General features: G+C 44.1%; 1 protein-coding gene across 1 annotated transcript in view; it reads left to right on the plus strand.

Moving 5' to 3' along the window:
* Positions 1 to 217: 217 nt before the first annotated feature.
* LOC144771547 (uncharacterized) overlaps positions 218 to 17,909 on the plus strand; it is a 119,164-nt gene continuing 101,472 nt past the window's right edge. The window contains exons 1-2 of the mRNA XM_078655947.1: positions 218 to 456; positions 6,026 to 6,129. The gene's annotated coding sequence lies outside the window, so the exon portion shown is untranslated. The remainder of the gene's footprint in view (positions 457 to 6,025; positions 6,130 to 17,909) is intronic.

Below are 17,909 nucleotides of genomic sequence, written 5' to 3' on the forward strand. Positions count from 1 at the left end.
CACAGTCGCACCGCTTAATTCAGGCAACGACCCATGAACAGACTGTACCTGTTCTGTTCCTGCTCTTTCCTAAAGCGACACCTGTATATTGACATTCTGTACAACATAATCTTCTGGTGGCATCATGTTACCACCCTTGAGGTTTATGACAGACGAGACGTGCCCTCTAGGTAACACTCCGATAGACATCTCAGCCACCTCACTGTGTCACAGAGGCTCAGAGCAGTGCCTGTCTGGCGTCCTCGGCCTCGAGAAGAGCGGCAGTCAAGTCTTTTGAATTAGTTTGTGGTCTACAAACTCTGCGAGCAGCTACTGTCCACAATCAAGGATGTTTTATATTTTTGAGCCCTGTTGTTGGCCAAGTGGCCTGCGAGGCTGTTCCAGTGGTGACGCGATCTGAGAAATTGCATCAACACAAAATCTACTGAAGAAGCTTAGTATCGCCAGCCAAGAATTGTAAGTTATTTTTTTTTTATGTATATGTCATTGTTTTCAGAGTGGACTGGCCCCTTAAGGGCGCCTAAGTGCTTTACAGAGTGACAATGAGAATGCATTTCTAACACAACACTGGAAGGGAAATGTCACTATATGAAAGATTCCTATATACAAATGACTCAATGTTGGCTAGCAGATAAAGTAATCTTTGGACCAAGTTATGCAGAATTTGAAACAAAAGGAATACACTACATGCAACATTGTGATATTACACGTGGCTCATTAGTACAGAGCAGGCTGCTGTCCCAGGTGGTTGAAGACTTAGGGGAAGCTTTACTAAGAATTTGTGCCAGGTTTGGGTCACAAACATGGTCCACAGGCAGAGCAAACTGCTGATTGAATTTACCCTCCTACACAAAACCTTATTTGCACCGAAAGTAGCCCAAAAGTAATGTACATTAGTGACAGTGCTGCTTTGCATCAAGGAGGGATACATTGGGGTTTCCATGCAACCACCCAGGGGGCTCTGATGCAAAGCTCTATCTACTAAAAATGGTGGACAGGGCTTTGCATTAAACAAACTGCCTCTTTGGGACAGGCGTTGAAAAGAAGAAATGTTTTCATTCTTATAACCTTTCCAACATTGCATGAGAGCTGTGCTCTACAGCACCCACCCAATGTGGGAAACATTTTAAACTATGTCTGAGCATAACATTTTGTGCTGGAAGAGTCCCCCATACTACAAAACCTATGCTTGAAATAATGCACACAGCCTTGCACTATGGTGCAAGGTTTGTGCAAGGCACAAGGCAGGCTCAGAGAGCTGCAGCACAGGGGGAGACAAGAACAGTGCTGTTCTGCTATCCCTGTCTCATGCAACACAGTGCAGCACTTTTAGTACATCTATGCCTTATAGCCATTACATTTTCTAAAGCTCTCATCAGAAGTAATCGAGTTATAGAAGAACAATAAATATTGACAACCCAGTGACAGACGTAGCACCAGCCGCAGCCGGTAGTGGAAGTACCTGCCGGGCAGTGATGTGGGATGGGGGAGGGGGAAGGGTGGGGGGGTAGTAATGTATGGATTACGGACCCTAACAGGTAAGTAAACATATAAATAAATAAAACTAATTTATGTGCGTGCACTGCATCACCAAATGCGATGCAGTGTGCGCAACGAAATTCGTTTTATTTATTTATATGTTTACTTACCTGTTAAAGTCCATAATCCATACATTACTACCCTCCACCCTGCCTCCCCCCCTACCCACGTCCCTGCCGGGCAGGTACTCCCACTACCGGCCGCGGCTGCGTAGCACATCAATGGCTCCAAAAGGTAGGAGAGAGATGAATAGAGTCTGGGAGAGTTCAACATCTTGGAATCGTAGAATGCTTGGTAGAAGTTGATTTATTGCTCAACGAAGGTCACAACATGAGAGGCACACAGGATGCTGCACAGTTAGGAACAGTAGACAGTGTAGTAGACAATCCCTGTTCAAGAGCCAAATTGAATTTTAATAAAATCTGCGGAAAAGTTCCACATTCTGGGAGGATATCACGATATTACTTGGTCAAAGGTTTTTCTGGATAGATGAATGTGCAGAGTCAGGCAAGATTTGTTTTAGGTCAAGCGGTAGAGATTTTGCAATAGAGATTTTATTTAAGATTTGTTCAGCTTTTGCACCAGGTAACGTGCTTCAAAAGTCAAGCATCCCCTAAGATGTGATTTACCAAGCCATGCAAGGCCTTCTTCCATGGCCCGAGTGACTTGATAAATCTGGAGTAACGCAACACAGCACAAATCACTGCATTGCATTACTCTGGCCCAGGGAGGCATTCCATGGGTGTTGTATGGGTTGTCCCACTCAACACCCATGGATTTTGATGCATTCCCAGATTTACCATTACTGGTAGACCTGACAATGCTCCAAAATGCTACTCTTTCTCAGGGGATGAATAATGAGGATAAATATCGTTATTTCTTCTTGTTACTTCCTCTTTCTATGCGTACTGCCACCTGCAGCAAACATAGAAAGCAGAAAATGCCTCAGAGGATTGTTTTTGTGCACGAAGGTGCCCCTTTCTATACAAAAACAATCCTGATTGCAACACAGACACCCTTGCACCATGATCAAGGATGCCTGCGTTGGCAGCACATTGCACGCCAGCGCTGTGAAAAAGCTGGAAGGTGCTGTATTGTGATAAATACGGTTCATTCCCGCCCTTGCCCTATAACACAGCGTAGCGCAACGAGGAGACTTGCTGCACTGCGCTGTATTACTTTCTGATAAATATGGCCTGAAATTTCTTGTAAGGTTATATTGAGGCACTCCAGCTAGATGGGAATTCCCACACCAATGTGTGAAATTACAGGAGAACCACGGGGTTTGCAACATTGACTTGAAGCCTTCCAGGGAGATGAGTTGGTTCATCTTTAACAGAACACAGATTTAGTAATTGGTTCATTTCATTTGGCTGGCGATGGGAGATCTAAGTCCAAGGGGCATCTCAGAGACCCTGCCAAAGCGCTGACTACGGTAGGTAATATTCTAAGCACGGAGAGTTGCCTCAGACTGGCTTGAACAGGTAGGAGGCAATCGTCTCCGCAGAAAAAGAAGGGATCCCTTATGGAGGGTTTGATTTTTACCGAGAATTTGGTCATCCAGTTCGCACTGAGCTCAGGAAAGACAGTGGTTTTGAGCGGTCATCAATAGAAAAATCTAACTGAAGCTGTATTTTCATTTCCATATTGATTATGTGATCATTATTTCATTTACATATTGATGAATACTAATCTCATCTTCTAAAAACTGAATATAAGGGATTCAAGTAAATATTAGGCAGTCTCATTGATATGCTGGATCTGGCCTTCAATTTTGAGAGGCTCTGTAACTGTGTGTAACAGTTGTTAAAACTAATGATTCCCTGAGGATCGTTATTTATCGAATGTGATAAATGATAGCTATTAGAATGTCTGCCCTAAAGTGGGGCATAATAGGCTCATTTTGGTGCACACCACCAACATTTGCGTTTCCTGGTATTTACTGGGCCATTTTCATCTGGAACATTCGTCAGGTTTGACCTGTCAAAATGTATCAGGAGAAAAATCTGTCTGCCAAAAACAATCCCCAAAAGGGGGGCGGAGCTAGCCAGCAACGAAGATGGCTGCCTGAGCCGTTAGCTCCTCCGCCTAGAAACCGATCATGATAATTATCCTGCCGACAGCAGTGCCCTCTGAGAACCGGAAAGCTGCTCCGGTGCTCCGGAGCGGCAGGGGCATCTACCAGGCGAATTGCGCTCACCGGGGCTGGCGGGGAGCGCTACTTTGGGCTGCCTGGCCCGGTGACACGAAGAGCGGCGGTGCGGCCTACGGAGCACAGCCACTAGAGTTGCTGCCGCCCCTGGTGGGACATCGTACTGGTGGGGACCTACTTAGCCCACACGCCGGCGCTCCTGAACTGGGGCCGAGGAGGGACTTAGATGACCCCAGACCCGAGAGAGGCGGTGAGTGGAGGGAGCCATGCTGGGCGTGCTCGGCCGCCTAGTAAGAGCTGATACGGCTGCGGCACCCTACTAGAGCGCCCGGATTCACTTGGGCCTGTGGAACTGCTGCCGCCCGGGCGCGGGAGCGCGACCCGGGACGTGGAGACCCTGGTGGACTGAACTCGAAATGAGACTTTTGCTGCTGAGCAAGGGTTAGATGCGGGGAGTACTGACGGAGCCTGGGAAGAGGAAGTGTATTGTATATGTGACTACAATGTTGTCTGGGTGGGGGGTAACGTAAAACTTTCTGATTAATGTGTTCATGACAAAGAGTTATTGCGATATCATTGTCCTGTAAGTGCCAATACTGTGCTCCTTGACTGTATGTTGTTGAAATGCCAATAAATAAATTAATTAAAAGAATTTAAAAAAAACAATCCCCAAAACCCATAATACACTCACCTGTGTAAACAGTGGTTTGCATGGATGATAGATTGGTATGAGCCACACATAATGCAGGCCTCAGTCTGCTTTATTAAATCAGCATTAGATCTAAGACTAAAATTCTTAGAACTAATACTGAATCTAAATTGGTCTTCCCATGCTTTATGTGCAACACACCTGGAAAGGTGGGGTGCCGAATAGTGGATTGTCTACTGAAGCATTACATTTGCTAATAGTATTGTACAGTAGAGTTACTTACAGCACTTTAACACAGCAGAGTTGTAATCTGAAGAATTTTTTAAAGACAATGTTAATGGTGAATCATAACAATTTTTGTTCTGGATTGGTTATGATTAAGGACTTCTATTTGATATTTTTTAAGTGTTTTAACTATTGCAGAATGTTTGCTTTTTTTTGTTAGCACTTTGAATCTGGTGCAATAGTATCTGTGTGTGCTTTCCAATTAATAAAGCAAACAGAGGGTGTTTCAGTATGGAGCTTTAAGGATCTCCACAGTTTTGTACGTGGAGAGTGGGACTTCGTTTGTTTCAGTCTTCACATACCTGCCAGTCCAGAAGAGACCTGTCTACCCCAGTTCACAAAGTGTTCAGCAAAGCCTCATAGTTCACTGTAACAGCGAGAACCCGCAGGACAAGAAGAACTAACAGACAGGGCACAGCCTCATAAAAGATACCCAGAGCATCACTCAGAAACCGCAGAGTCTTTGCCTTTGAGTTGCATCTGGGCCTGAATTTGGATTTTAGGTTAGGAGATGTTAAGCAATCGGAGGGCAATACTTTTCCTACAACTTTTTTTTCCTGGAGAATGTATTTGGTCTTTGGTCTCATGCTTTGAAAAAAGAATTTGTAATGAGAGGAGTTCTTTATCAATGTTTAGGCTGTAGCATGTAAAAACACCGCTGCAAACATATTTTGCAAAACATAGACTCCAATCCACACAGTTACAAAATCTTGACAACATCTTGAATATCTATTATTTATTTATTTTATTTATTTATTTATTTTATTATAACACTTATAAAGCGCACAATTACCATTCGGTGTCCTGGCGCTGAACAAAAATATTTGTACAAAAATATTGACCTGAATCTAATCCCATTATCAAGCACTTGAGAACAAATATGTTGGTCTGCAATTAGAAAATAAAATTAACTCTAATATGTGTCAGGAGTTCCTTTGGATGAAGTTGGGAATTAATTATAAGTAACATTTTTGTAGCAAGATATGTCTGCCCAGTGGAGATTTTGGCTACCAATACTTGGGAGTCCTGTTTTTGTGACAGATGATTCAGCAGTCTGTGTTGTCACCTGCCATGTTTAAGTCATGTCTGTAAGGTAATAAAGAGGAATCCATGATTTTGTGAAAGACTGGTGCAGCGTAGAGGGCCTAATCTATTATACATTTTGTTGGGATGGAATCATTGAAATATAATTTGCAGCACAACAATAGTAAGGAGTAAAACATATTTGGCTCACTTAGTAAAAAGAATACTTGTAAGTGATTTCTTGGCATGCTCCAGAATGTAGATGCCAAAATCCAATCAGAGCCTAGTCATAATTAGATACATATTAACACATAGCCATAGTACACCTTAAACATGTGTGGTTTATATTGTAAATTAATAACCAAATTGTTTTGCAGCCTGGAACATTTGCTTCTACTACCCAACGTATCTCGCATCTTGAGAAAGCCAGCTAGATCCAACACGGCAGATTTCATCGCCACCCAATCACACAAGCTTCCAGGTAAACAAAACATTACAATATTAACTTGGAAGGGTTCTAAGTGCAGTAAACAATAATTGCTACTACCCAGAAGGCTGAGTCTCCAATGTAAAGATTTGAACTGATGACCTTCACATCCCTACAGAGGTCAGTAGCAAGTGTTAACTCAAAGAGCCATCTTGCTGGCACATTAACTGGCAAAGGAACATGTTTTTCATGTTTTTTACCTAACAGAAGAGCCAACGTATTGTTTGCACATGATAATATTGGAATACAAACATGGCCGGAACCATTCCCTGAGCGAAATTATGGACATGTTTGCACTGCAGGTAGGTCTAATATAGCCGTTGAGCCTGTCGCAGCAGGCTCTACCTCTTTAACAAGGGAGCAGACCTTTAATGGCCAGTAGAGCCCCCTGAAAAGGGCTCTAAGGCTATTAGAACATTCTGCCCCTGGAGGGCCGAATGTTCTCATTTTTAAAACAAAGGCCTCACGCAGCCCGAGGGGGTTGAAATCCCCTCAGGCTCCGTGAGACTTTTTTTTTTTTTAGAGCAACAGCTGTGAGCAAACATTAGAAAGTTGATGCTCGGGGCTTCTATCGGCCATTAGGAACCCAGAGCACTCCCTTGTCTTGAATGGAGCGCTCAACATTCCAATGTTCTAATAGATGATAGTTTTATAAAATGCATTATCCTGCACTGCTGACATTCCGAAAGTACTTTAAATGGCAATTTAAATGAGGAATAGTACTTATTTTACTAATGCTGGTGTAATGAAAGGTAGAGTTGGCCTTGGCAGGATTCAAATCTTGTGACGTGAGATCACCCCATATATCAGTGGCATCCATTTAGCTCACTGAACCATCCTGTCAATACAATGCTGCAACGTGGCTTTATGAAGGCACTTTCCTTATCACTTTTACATAATGAACCTTGCCCACCGGGTGACGGATAAACCGACAATTCTCACAAAACATATTTTTATTTGGTAGGACAAAACCCATTGTTCATTTCATCTTATCAGCCCTGGTTACACCATTCCAGTTACTTGTATATTTCCACTAAGGTTAGCCACTTAACTGTGTTGCAGTTCTGCATAGAATGGACTGATTATGAGTGAAGATGCTATTTATCTCACCTGATACATTACGATACTCCAAGGTACTGTATCTGTCTGATGCGATAAATAGTGCCTATTACGAGTTTTCAGGGAATAACGATAGGATTTTGGTGTTTAATTCCCCAAAATCCAATTGGCACTGTACATACCACACACATGTCCCCTGTTAAATTTCAGCAGGTTGCCAAATGTAATGAAGGTTGAGGTATTTAACACATTTGATAACGGGGATTTGTTTTTTCAAATTCAATGCACAGGGATTTGTTTTTCTCCAACTCAATTCACACTCAACAAGGATCTACACTCATGAATCTCCATTCCTCAGAAAAGGTTGTATGTTTCCAAGGAATGGAATGCCGCTCCTGGACGCTTCTCGTAGGCAACAGTTAGGTGCTTCAGTGTGATGTGTGATGTGTTTACCAGCACAATGCATCAATTCTCAATAGAAATGTAACCCCTTTTGGAAATTCCGACACAAATTATTTCAACAAGGGCTAGTTGATAACCAATTGATTTTGGACATTTAATGAATAACAGTGATGTAAATTCCTGTCAATTCAAGTTGCACCTACTAAACAGGTATAGACTTTTGATTTTATTGGGTATTTTTTAAACCACCAGGAGCTCTTTTGTAATTTGTATGCTGGACCGATAGTTCAATGTCCAAAAATGACAAAGAACCCATATACAAGAGCAATATCCAGTAGAAACCATTGATACCTCATTGATACCTGTCAACTTGATCTTCCACCTTGATATCTGTGAAAGGATCAGTTGAAAAGTGATGTGTTTAATGCATGATTGCTAGTAATTATTCGTAGAACAGCAGTTATCAGATAACCTGTAATACATTTAATTGGATAGCACAAAAATACTGTGTGCCAGTATGGTCCATTTATTATGACAAGGCCTGCAAATCACTGCTGGAGTGAACTTTGTGCAGATTTGTGACATACTTAGGGGCTTATTACGAGTATGACAGAGAGGTCTGTGTAGAACTGTCTCAAAGTAAAAGGTATTTACAAGGGATTTTGGGGCATATTACCAACAACGAGCGATAATTATCACTATGTTGGCTTAGCAGCAATAATTTTATCGCCGTGTTGCGGCGATTTTTATCGCTTAGGAGCCTTGCTATTATCAAGGTTTATCTCCTTAGCGATAAAAATCGGCCGAAATGCATGAATATCGCTGTAAAATCAGCGATATTCATGCATTACCGAGCTAATGCTCTTAGCCATGTTATCCACCTCCCATTAGATAACATGGCTAAGAACTGCTCAGGGCAGGTGTTAGCTTTTGGAGATATTCGCGGTTAGTGCGAATATCTCCAAAAGTTGGTAATAGGAGATAGCGATGTTAGCGACTGTTTCCAGTCGCTAACATCTTGGCACGCCCACTTTGCATGTCATTAGTGATAAATATCTCTGACATGCAAAGCGGGGCCCAAGATGGTCGCTATCTCCTACTAGCTGTCGCTAACTAGTGTTAGCGACAGGTAGGTAATAGGGAGATAATTTTATCTCCGCTTTCTTGGCTTTTAAAGCCAAAAAAGCAGAGATAAATCCCTTGATAATATGCCCCTTTGTTTGTATTAAATATATTCTTTCACTTTAAGTAATTTCAAGTAAGTCACAAAAGAACAAACTTCACAGTGTCCACTGGAACAACAATAATGAAAATTAATTTCAAGAAAGAGAAAGCACACAGTAAATCCTATTTTATATCAAAAATGATTTTATCTAATTTTCATCATCTTAAATTACAAGACAGGGTACATAAAAAAGGGGGAGACGATATCAGCTGAAAAAGTCATGTACATATATGCAAAATCAATTTGAAAATATATGTCATCACCTACATCAGCTCCTAAATGATTGTAAAGCAATAATTAACTAAACATAGAAAAAAATTGCTCAGCAACTGTAAAAGTTTCTAGGGAGTTGATGGAACTGTCGACTTTTCGGTCTTTGTGGCGTCAGTCCCTTAGACCATCCTCAGGACAATGATTTATTTTGCAAGATATATAATAGACCTTAGTCATTCAAGCCAAAGTTATTAATGAACTTCAATGAATCTGTAGTTTGGAGAAACACCTAGGAATAACTTCAGGTGTTGGACATCCAATGAATGTTGAAGCCAGCAGTAATTCTGCTTCAATCCTTCAAGAAACGGCACCGCTACGTTTAGTTTAACGGCGTTTTGTGCGCTTGACACAGGTACGCGGCACTCGTGCAACAAACCGGGAAACACCACTGGCGGGAACCGACCAGGAGCAACAGTGGCATACTTAGGGCTCAGTACAGGCACCCCACTCTACCAGGCAATGAGTAGTCTGGTGTTTCTGAATTCAACATTACCGGGCCTGACAACACCAGACCTGGTTTACCGGGTGCTGATCTGCACCTGCTAAAGCCATAGTGGATGAGGGACAGGTACCTTAGGTAGAGATACAGCTTAGCCCATGCTCATTCCCCCCAACAAGACGGGGAGAGCAGACACTGATCCTCTGAGACTGGCCCCAGCCCTCTCTTACCCTACCCACCCTCCCTGCCACCATGGACCTCACCCCTGACCCACACTGGCCTCCCTGCACCTATTTACCTCCTGCTTAGAGCAGGTGATAAATGTCGGCAGGTCTGTCCTCGGAATTAGGGATAACCAGTGGAAAGGATCCAGTAATTCAGGGTTCGCGTGTTTTTCCCCATTCTAAGGACAAAATATTGTAATGGGAGATTTTAGATGGGCATACTGTGCCGAATCAGAGATTGTGGGCTCCTAAAATACCCACACATGTATCAACAAAGTCGTAATGAGGGCCTTGATGGGAAAAAAACAGCAATTGATTTTGAAGTTGATTATAGAGATAGTGTGAGCGATCAGCAGATCTCATGCATTTCACAAGAAAATATTAATGAATGTCCCCCCCAACCGCCCCACCCCCGAGACTGAAACCCCTAAAGTATCAGCACTTTTGACATTTTTTTAAATGCTGGGGAAACATTAATGAATATCTGTTGCCTTTCAGTAGCAGCTCTTGAATTCTTTGAAAAGAGATACTAATACCAAAATACGTTAACATGTGGTTCCATCTCATCCCGGTCCCCACACTATACAACATGTTGGGACCAAAAATAGTTTCAATGTATTAATTTCCAGCCCTGTCTAATGACCATGGATGATAATTAGGTGAATCTATGGGGAAAAGAATGATCTGTTCCTTTCATTGTTTTGATTCCTAGATCTACGTTTTTGGTTGGCCTACAAGCAGTACCCCCAAGTAAAGATGGATATAGTTAAAGCAGTGATTGCTCAGAGAGATTCTGAAATAATTGATGAACAAAGAAATCCTGTAATTATTGTCAAGATAGCAGTATTTTCAGACAGCACGAATAGGAAACCAAATGGCAGCTCTGCAGATTTCCACTATAGAAAAATATTTTAAGGTTGCAACTGTTGCGGCATTGCCTGACCCCATTAGTTTGAGTCCTAAATACCTTCAAAACTGCTAACATGAAATGAAATGAATGAAATGAAATTTAATTTATAAAGCGCATGGCTGCCCGAGAGCGTCCCAGCGCTAACAAAAAAAACAGAGAACAAACTGTAGAAAATACCAGTAGTTAGGAGACCTTGGGAAAGAGGAATGTTTTAAGGGCTTTTCGAAACTTAAAATGACAAGGTTCAGTACGAATCTGACTGGGGAGAGAGTTCCAATTTTTTGCGGCATTTACGGAAAAGCGGCGCCCCCCTGTTCGTGCCTTCCTAACTCTAGGAACCTTGGCAAAATTTCCATGGTCCGATCGGAGAGCCCGCGCTGATTTATAAGGGCATATCAGGCTCCTGAGGACCGGAGGTCCTTTGTCCTGAAGGGCCTTGTGGGTGATGCATAGCGATTTAAAGATGACTCTTTCGCGTATTGGCAGCCAGTGAAGTGCTCTCAAGAATGGTCTGGCCGATGATCTTCTTGAGGCACCCGCAAGCAACCTAGCTGCAGCATTCTGCACCCGTTGAAGGATATTGATGGTAGCTTCAGGGGCTGCCAAGAACAGGGCGTTACTATAATCCAATCTGGATAGTATTAACCCCTGGATCAGAAGTGTCCTGGACTGGGGGGGCAGGAGAGGGAGGACTTTCCGCACTGAGCGGAGCAGGCCAAAGCAAATGCCTGCGACTTTCTGTGCCTGTGTCTTAAAAGTTAGGTCAGGCTCAAACCATACCCCTAGACTTTTAATCTTCTCCTTTGGTATGGGCAGCTCACCCAGACATGGGGGCCATGCGGTTTTAGGGAGAGAAGTAAAGTGATGACCCAGGAGCATGATCTCCGTTTTTGCTCCGTTGAGTTTGAGCCATGAACCCGACATCCAGGAAAATATTCCGGCAAGGCAAGCAGAAAGATTGTCCAGGCATCCCTCTTGTTGGGTTAGCGAGACGACTAGTTGGGTGTCGTCCGCGTAAGTGACTGTTTTAATCCCAAAGGGGGCCACTATCTCCTCCAGTGGGGCCATATAAATGTTAAATAAAGTAGGGCTCAAAGAAGAGCCCTGAGGGACACCACACTGGAGGGGGGTGGACTTGGACAGTACACCAGCTTCCCAAATTCTGAAAGAACGATTATTCAGAAAAGATGTAAACCATTTCAAGGCCATTCCTGTTACGCCCAGCCTGGCAAGACGGTGGATTAAGATTTCATGATCCACCGTATCAAATGCTGCACTCAGATCCAAGAGGATCACAACAGCGGATCCTCCTGAATCTAAGATACACCTTGCCTCCTCCGCCACCACTATCAGGGCTGTGTCCGTACCTTGCCCCGGACGGAAACCCGTTTGAGAGTTACTCAGCAGCTGGTTGTCTTCAAGGAAACCTGAGAGCTGTTTGTTAACCATTTTTTCAGCGATTTTGCCAAGGCCGGGTAACAAAGAAATCGGACGGAAATTAGCCAGGTCCGAAGGATCAAGCCCCGGTTTTTTTAGAAGGGTTTTGACCCTGGCCTGTTTCCAACTGGGTGGCACTACCCCGCAGGAAAAAGAGGCATTAAGAAGGTCTGTAGCCAATGGGGCGATCGTGTCAGAGATCCCCTTAAGGATATACATGGGCACAGGATCAGCTGGAGAACCACTTTTAATGGAGGATAAGGTTTTACAAAAATCCTCCCTGGTGATACAACTGAGGATGTCCAGCTGAGGGCCATGCTTTGGGGCGAGGTCTATATTGTCATAAGCAGCGGTGACCTTCTGCGGAAAATTATCAAGGATTCTTAATATCTTTGAATCAAAGAAGTCCGCAAGTTGGTTACATCTCTCTTCTGTGCAGTCAAGGGTGCTAACAGGAGAAGGAACCTTAAGTAGTTGTTTAACTATCTTAAAGGTTTCTCTCGAGGAGTTGGATGATGAAAGAATTTTATTCTCAAAAAAGGTCACCTGTGCTTTTTTCAGTGCGGTTTTATAAAATCTAAGGGCAGATCGATAAGCCACTTTATTGTTAACCGCCCAATCTTTCCTCCATCTGCGTTCCAGTCTTTTGCAGATTTTTCTGAGATCTCTGAGCTCTGGGGTGTACCAGGGTGATTTAAAGGTGCTACTTTTCTTTATAACTGTTTTAAGAGGCAATACTACATCTAGGCCGCTATTCAGCCAATTACAGAAACTAGTATCTGCCACCAGTGGGTCTGATTCACTTTTTGGGACAGTTTGTACCAGTACTTGAGTCAGCTCCTCCAGAGATAACTTGGGCCATGCCCTTTCTAGGGTGCGAGGTGGAGCTGCTTGCTGTATCTCCATGCAAATTTTCCAAGAAAATGGAACTAAAAAATGATCTGACCATGGTACCGGAAGAGGGGGGCTGGAGTTGAGCTGATTACAATTGGAAAAGATAGGGTCTAAAAGATGTCCCTTAACATGAGTGGCTTCTGTATTTATAAGCTTCAGCTCAAAGGATTGAAGGTCCGCACAGAGATCTGTGGCAGCCTTATCGTTAGGATCATCAAAATGCAGATTCAAATCTCCTAAAATCAAAAAATTAGAAGACGAGGCGGCTGCCGCTAAAGTAGTTTCTAATAAAGATCCTATGAACTGTCTGGTACAGCCCGGAGGGCGGTAAATAAGAAGTCCTGAAAGGGATTTATTAGCTGTTATTTGAATACTGAAACGGGCACTTTCCGAGTCTGATATTTCATAGTCTTCGAATCTGCAGGTAAATTTGTCTTTGTAGACTATGGCAAGTCCTCCTCCTTTCCCTTGTTGTCTATTTTGGGATTGAATGAGAAATCCATCCGGGAGGGCAGCAACAATATCGAACTCAGAAGATGACGAAAGCCACGTTTCCGTTAGAAACAGCACATCGAGATTACTTTCCTGGATCATAAGGTTGATTTCGATGGCATGCTTCGGTAGGGACCTGCAATTCAGGAGCGCCATACAGAGATTACTATGGGCCTGCCTGCCAGTGTCCCTAGTCGAGCGGGAATTGGTACACAGCTTACACTTCCTATATAATTGATCAGAACTCTCAAACTGGCAGCACAATGAACCTCCCTTATCTTGGAGCTTCATAAGATGTTCCCTAGGATAAGTAAGTCGCACTTTGGGGGCATCCGGCATAGTAACAGGCCCTAGGCCCGGTCTGGCCCGGACGGGCCCAGACGGGCTTGCCTCTGGCGCGCCTCCGGCGCGCCATCGGCGCGCCCGCTGCGCCCGCCCGCTGCGCGGACGGGGAATAACAATCATTTTATAGCGCTCGGGCCGCCACTCGCCCGACCACTAGTGCGCTCACTTAGCCTTCCACCCCAAGATGGCGGCCGAAGTCGTCACCCCCGGGGAAGCTGCCTGCAAACCGAGCAGAGCCCTAAATCGGCCCTCGGTAAGTCAAAACATCAAATTAATGGGTGCCCACAGTTAGAACCAGCAAGTGAGTGCAATTTAAAAATGTTATTCGAAAATGCCAAAATAAATGAAATATTAAAATCTCGGCTGCCTCTTAATCAGGGAGAGAGAAGAAATAGGGAAAGGGTCCTAACTCCCGGCTTTCCGCCTCAGGAGCTCTAAGTTTCAAAACTGCTTCAAAACACAACTAACTGGCTTGAAATAGTGACACAGAATTAGGAGTGCAGGTTCTCTGATACATATATCACAAACAGTTACCAGCCTTTCTTGCAGGCTTTATCTGAGACACACATTTAATGATCTCACTTGACGTCAAATTTACTTCATGCAGCGGACAATTAATACAAGAGGTAAGAATTTCTCTGTGTAGCCCTGACTTCTCCATGAGTGCACAACGACACCCTCTCATGTGGTTACCTTGTTACCTTAACTGTGTGGATCTGTTTATTGCTAACCTGTGCAGTACTTGTTTCCATGTGGCTTGTGAGATAGGTTCTGCCTTAAAGAAAAACAGCCGTAGTGCACCCACCATGCACCTCTTTTAATTCTCAAGAGTCACATGTGTGAAGTAAGAAATGCTTAAAAAAATTATTTCTTCACCCCTCTACTAGCAGGGGAAAATGTAATATATATATATTACCTACTGGCGGTCGCCAGTAGGTATATATAGTTAGGATTTTTTCCCTATGGGATTTTTGAAAATTCTATGTCTAATAACTTTGGCGTTTGTGGACGGAATTGGCTGAAAGTTTCAGGAAAATGGCACATTTTGTTTCTGAGCAGCCCCTGAAAATTTTGGGGGGGTTCGTCAAGGGGGGGCCGAGAAAAAAGGGGGGTCCCAAAACGCGTTTTTCCCATGTTAATTTCCATAGGGCGGTTGGCCTCACTTTTAGCCCGAACGGCTGAATGGATTTGCACGAAACTTGGCAAAATTGTAGGGACTGGTAGCCCGATGTGCCTTTTGTAGGTCTCAATATATGTGCTCCAGTGGATTTTGAGAAATTAACGTTTAAAAAAAGATATATATCTGTAACAGCGGACCGGGCAGCGCCCCAGGACGCGTACTTTTCGCGCAACGGAGCTTTGTGAAGCGAAGCTGATTGGTTCTCCGGCGTCTGTCAACATTCCAAACAGTCCGTAGCGGCCGCCATCTTGTCTCTCGGTAGGATCGAGAGACAAGAGGAGGCCAAAGCGAAGGGGCAAATGACCATAAGGGGGCATAGTACATTGTCGCTGACCCCCTAGGTTTGATGTGGAGGTTTTAAAAGGGCCCCGCGGGGCAAAAAAAATAAAAATAATAATAATCGAACAGCTGAATGGATTTGCACGAAACTTGGCAAAATTGTAGGGACTGGTAGCCCGATGTGCCTTTGCTAGATCTCAATATATGTGCTCCAGTGGATTTTGAGAAATTAACGTTCAAAAAAAGATATATATCTGTAACAGCGCACCGCTTCGCGTACTTTTCGCGTTACGGAGCTTTGCGAAGCGAAGCTGATTGGCTCTCCGGTGTCTGTAAACATTCCTAACAGTCCGTAGCGGCCGCCATCTTGTCTCTCGGTAGGATCGAACAGCTGAATGGATTTGCACGAAACTTGGCAAAATTGTAGGGACTGGTAGCCTGATGTGCCTTTGCTAGGTCTCAATATATGTGCTTCAGTGCATTTTGAGAAATTAACGTTCAAAAACAAGATATATATCTGTAACAGCGCTCCGCTTCGCGGAGATAAAATTATATGTGTATTACCTAGCTGTTGCTAACACCAGTTAGCGACGGCTAGTAGAAGATAGCGACCATCTTGGGCCCCACTTTGCATGTGAGTGATATTTATCACTAATGACATGCAAAGTGGGCATGCCAAGATGTTAGCGACTGGAAACAGTCGCTAACATCGCTATCTCCTATTATCAACTTTTGGAAATATTCGAGATAAGCGCGAATATCTCCAAAAGCTACCACCTGCCCTGAGCAGTTCTTAGCCATGTTATCCAATGGGAGGTGGATAACATGGCTAAGAGCATTAGCTCGGTAATGCATGAATATCGCTGAGTTTTCAGCGATATTAATGCATTGCGGTCGTTTTTTATCGTATTTCCGATAAACCTTGATAATAGCAAGGTTTATCTGCGATAATTTCTGACGGTAAAAAAATCGTTGCTAAGCATCGTTATGGATAAATATCGCTTAACTTTGGTAATATGCCCCAACGTCTGTTAACGTTCGATTCGAAGGAAATCAGGAAGTGTTGAAAAACATTGTCTGCGCCATCTTGTCTTTTTTCAAATGCCACACTTTTGTCGTGCACGGCAGCCATTTTAGATGCCTTGACCAGACCCACTCTGTGCACGCTGTCGATCCTTAGCATGGCTCCCCACCCTCGCAAGCATCTCCCCCAGGCAGTGGTCACCCCCGCTCTCTGTCTTATGCATGGGTAATAAACCTCCCCCCATCTGCGCTGCTCTTCCCTGAGAATCACACCCTGTGCCCGCCCGACACCTCCCTTTCGCCCTATTCACTACCGCACCCTCTGACACTCCTTTTCCTCTGTGTCCGATTGTCCAGGCTGGTCCTAGGGTATCAGCTAGCCCTGCAGATGTAGTTTATGGCCACAGCTGTAAAGAATCACCCCTCTTCAAAGGAGTTATAGTAGATCAAGGCCTACACTCGATGAGATCCGTCACAGCAGAAGCGTTGCTATTATCTGAAAACCATCCTGTATTGTGATTGGGGAGGGGACCGAGCCTGAAGCGGAAGATTCCAGGGATGACTCTTTGTACATCAAAGTTTTTACAATTATGTGTCACATTAAAAATATATAGCACTCCGACAAAGTAGTAAGATTATAAAACTTTAATAATTTATAAATATATACAAGAAAACAAAAATAGTAATAACATATAAACATTTTTAGGGAAAAACAACGAAGTAGCGGTCGGCTGTGCGAATAGTCCCAACGCAGCACAACGTCCAGATTTCCGGCGTGGGGCGTCGCGGGGGGGTGGGTCATCAGTAGCAAACTGTTGTGCGAATAGTTCCAAGGCAGCAGAACGTTGAAATCTAGATGACACGAAAGTGATGTCTAGTAAGTTGCCACCCAGCAAATAACGGCATGGGGCGTCGCGGGGGGTGGGTCATCAGTAGCAAACTGTTGCGCGAATAGTTCCAAGGCAGCAGAACGATGGCACCAAGGTGATGTCCAGTAAGTTGCCGCACTGGTTTTGGTATCGTACAATGCTGCTCCGAATAACGGCGTGGGGCGCCCCGGGGGAGGCGGCGTGAACGGGCCTCTCCAGGTGGAGTGTCATCTGTTGTAGTGGGGCGCCCCTTTACCGTTTCAGTTGCCATTCCGTCCGTTTTTGGTCCACTGTGTCAAAAGCCGCAATTCAGCTGAGTTGCGCCCACTCTTGCGGTGCAGCGATAGGCGGCTGTCACAGGACTCTCAAAATGGCGGCAGGCTGTTTCCTTTTTGGGCCTGGTCCACTGAAATGGCCCTGGGACACCTTGGAAATCGGACGCTTGTCTGCTAGGTCTTGGACCCCATTCTCGAAAGCGTCCCCTCCGCCTTGAGAATTCATCAAAAGTTTTGGGGGCTCCGACTCCTGCAGGCTTCTGGTGGGGAGCGGCTGCCATGATTGCTCGCGGAATGACCACAACTGAGCTACGAGATGGTGGTGCTCTCATGCTGACGCCAGCTTCAGTCTGAAACATCCAGAAACAAGGTGGGGCTTTCATCGTTTGGGAAAAAAAAAAAGTTTTCATCCAATGAAAAGTGTTGTTTTTAGGTCACATGATCAAGC

Source organism: Lissotriton helveticus, chromosome 8, assembly GCF_964261635.1.
Source record: "Lissotriton helveticus chromosome 8, aLisHel1.1, whole genome shotgun sequence".
Taxonomy (NCBI): Eukaryota; Metazoa; Chordata; class Amphibia; order Caudata; family Salamandridae; genus Lissotriton; species Lissotriton helveticus.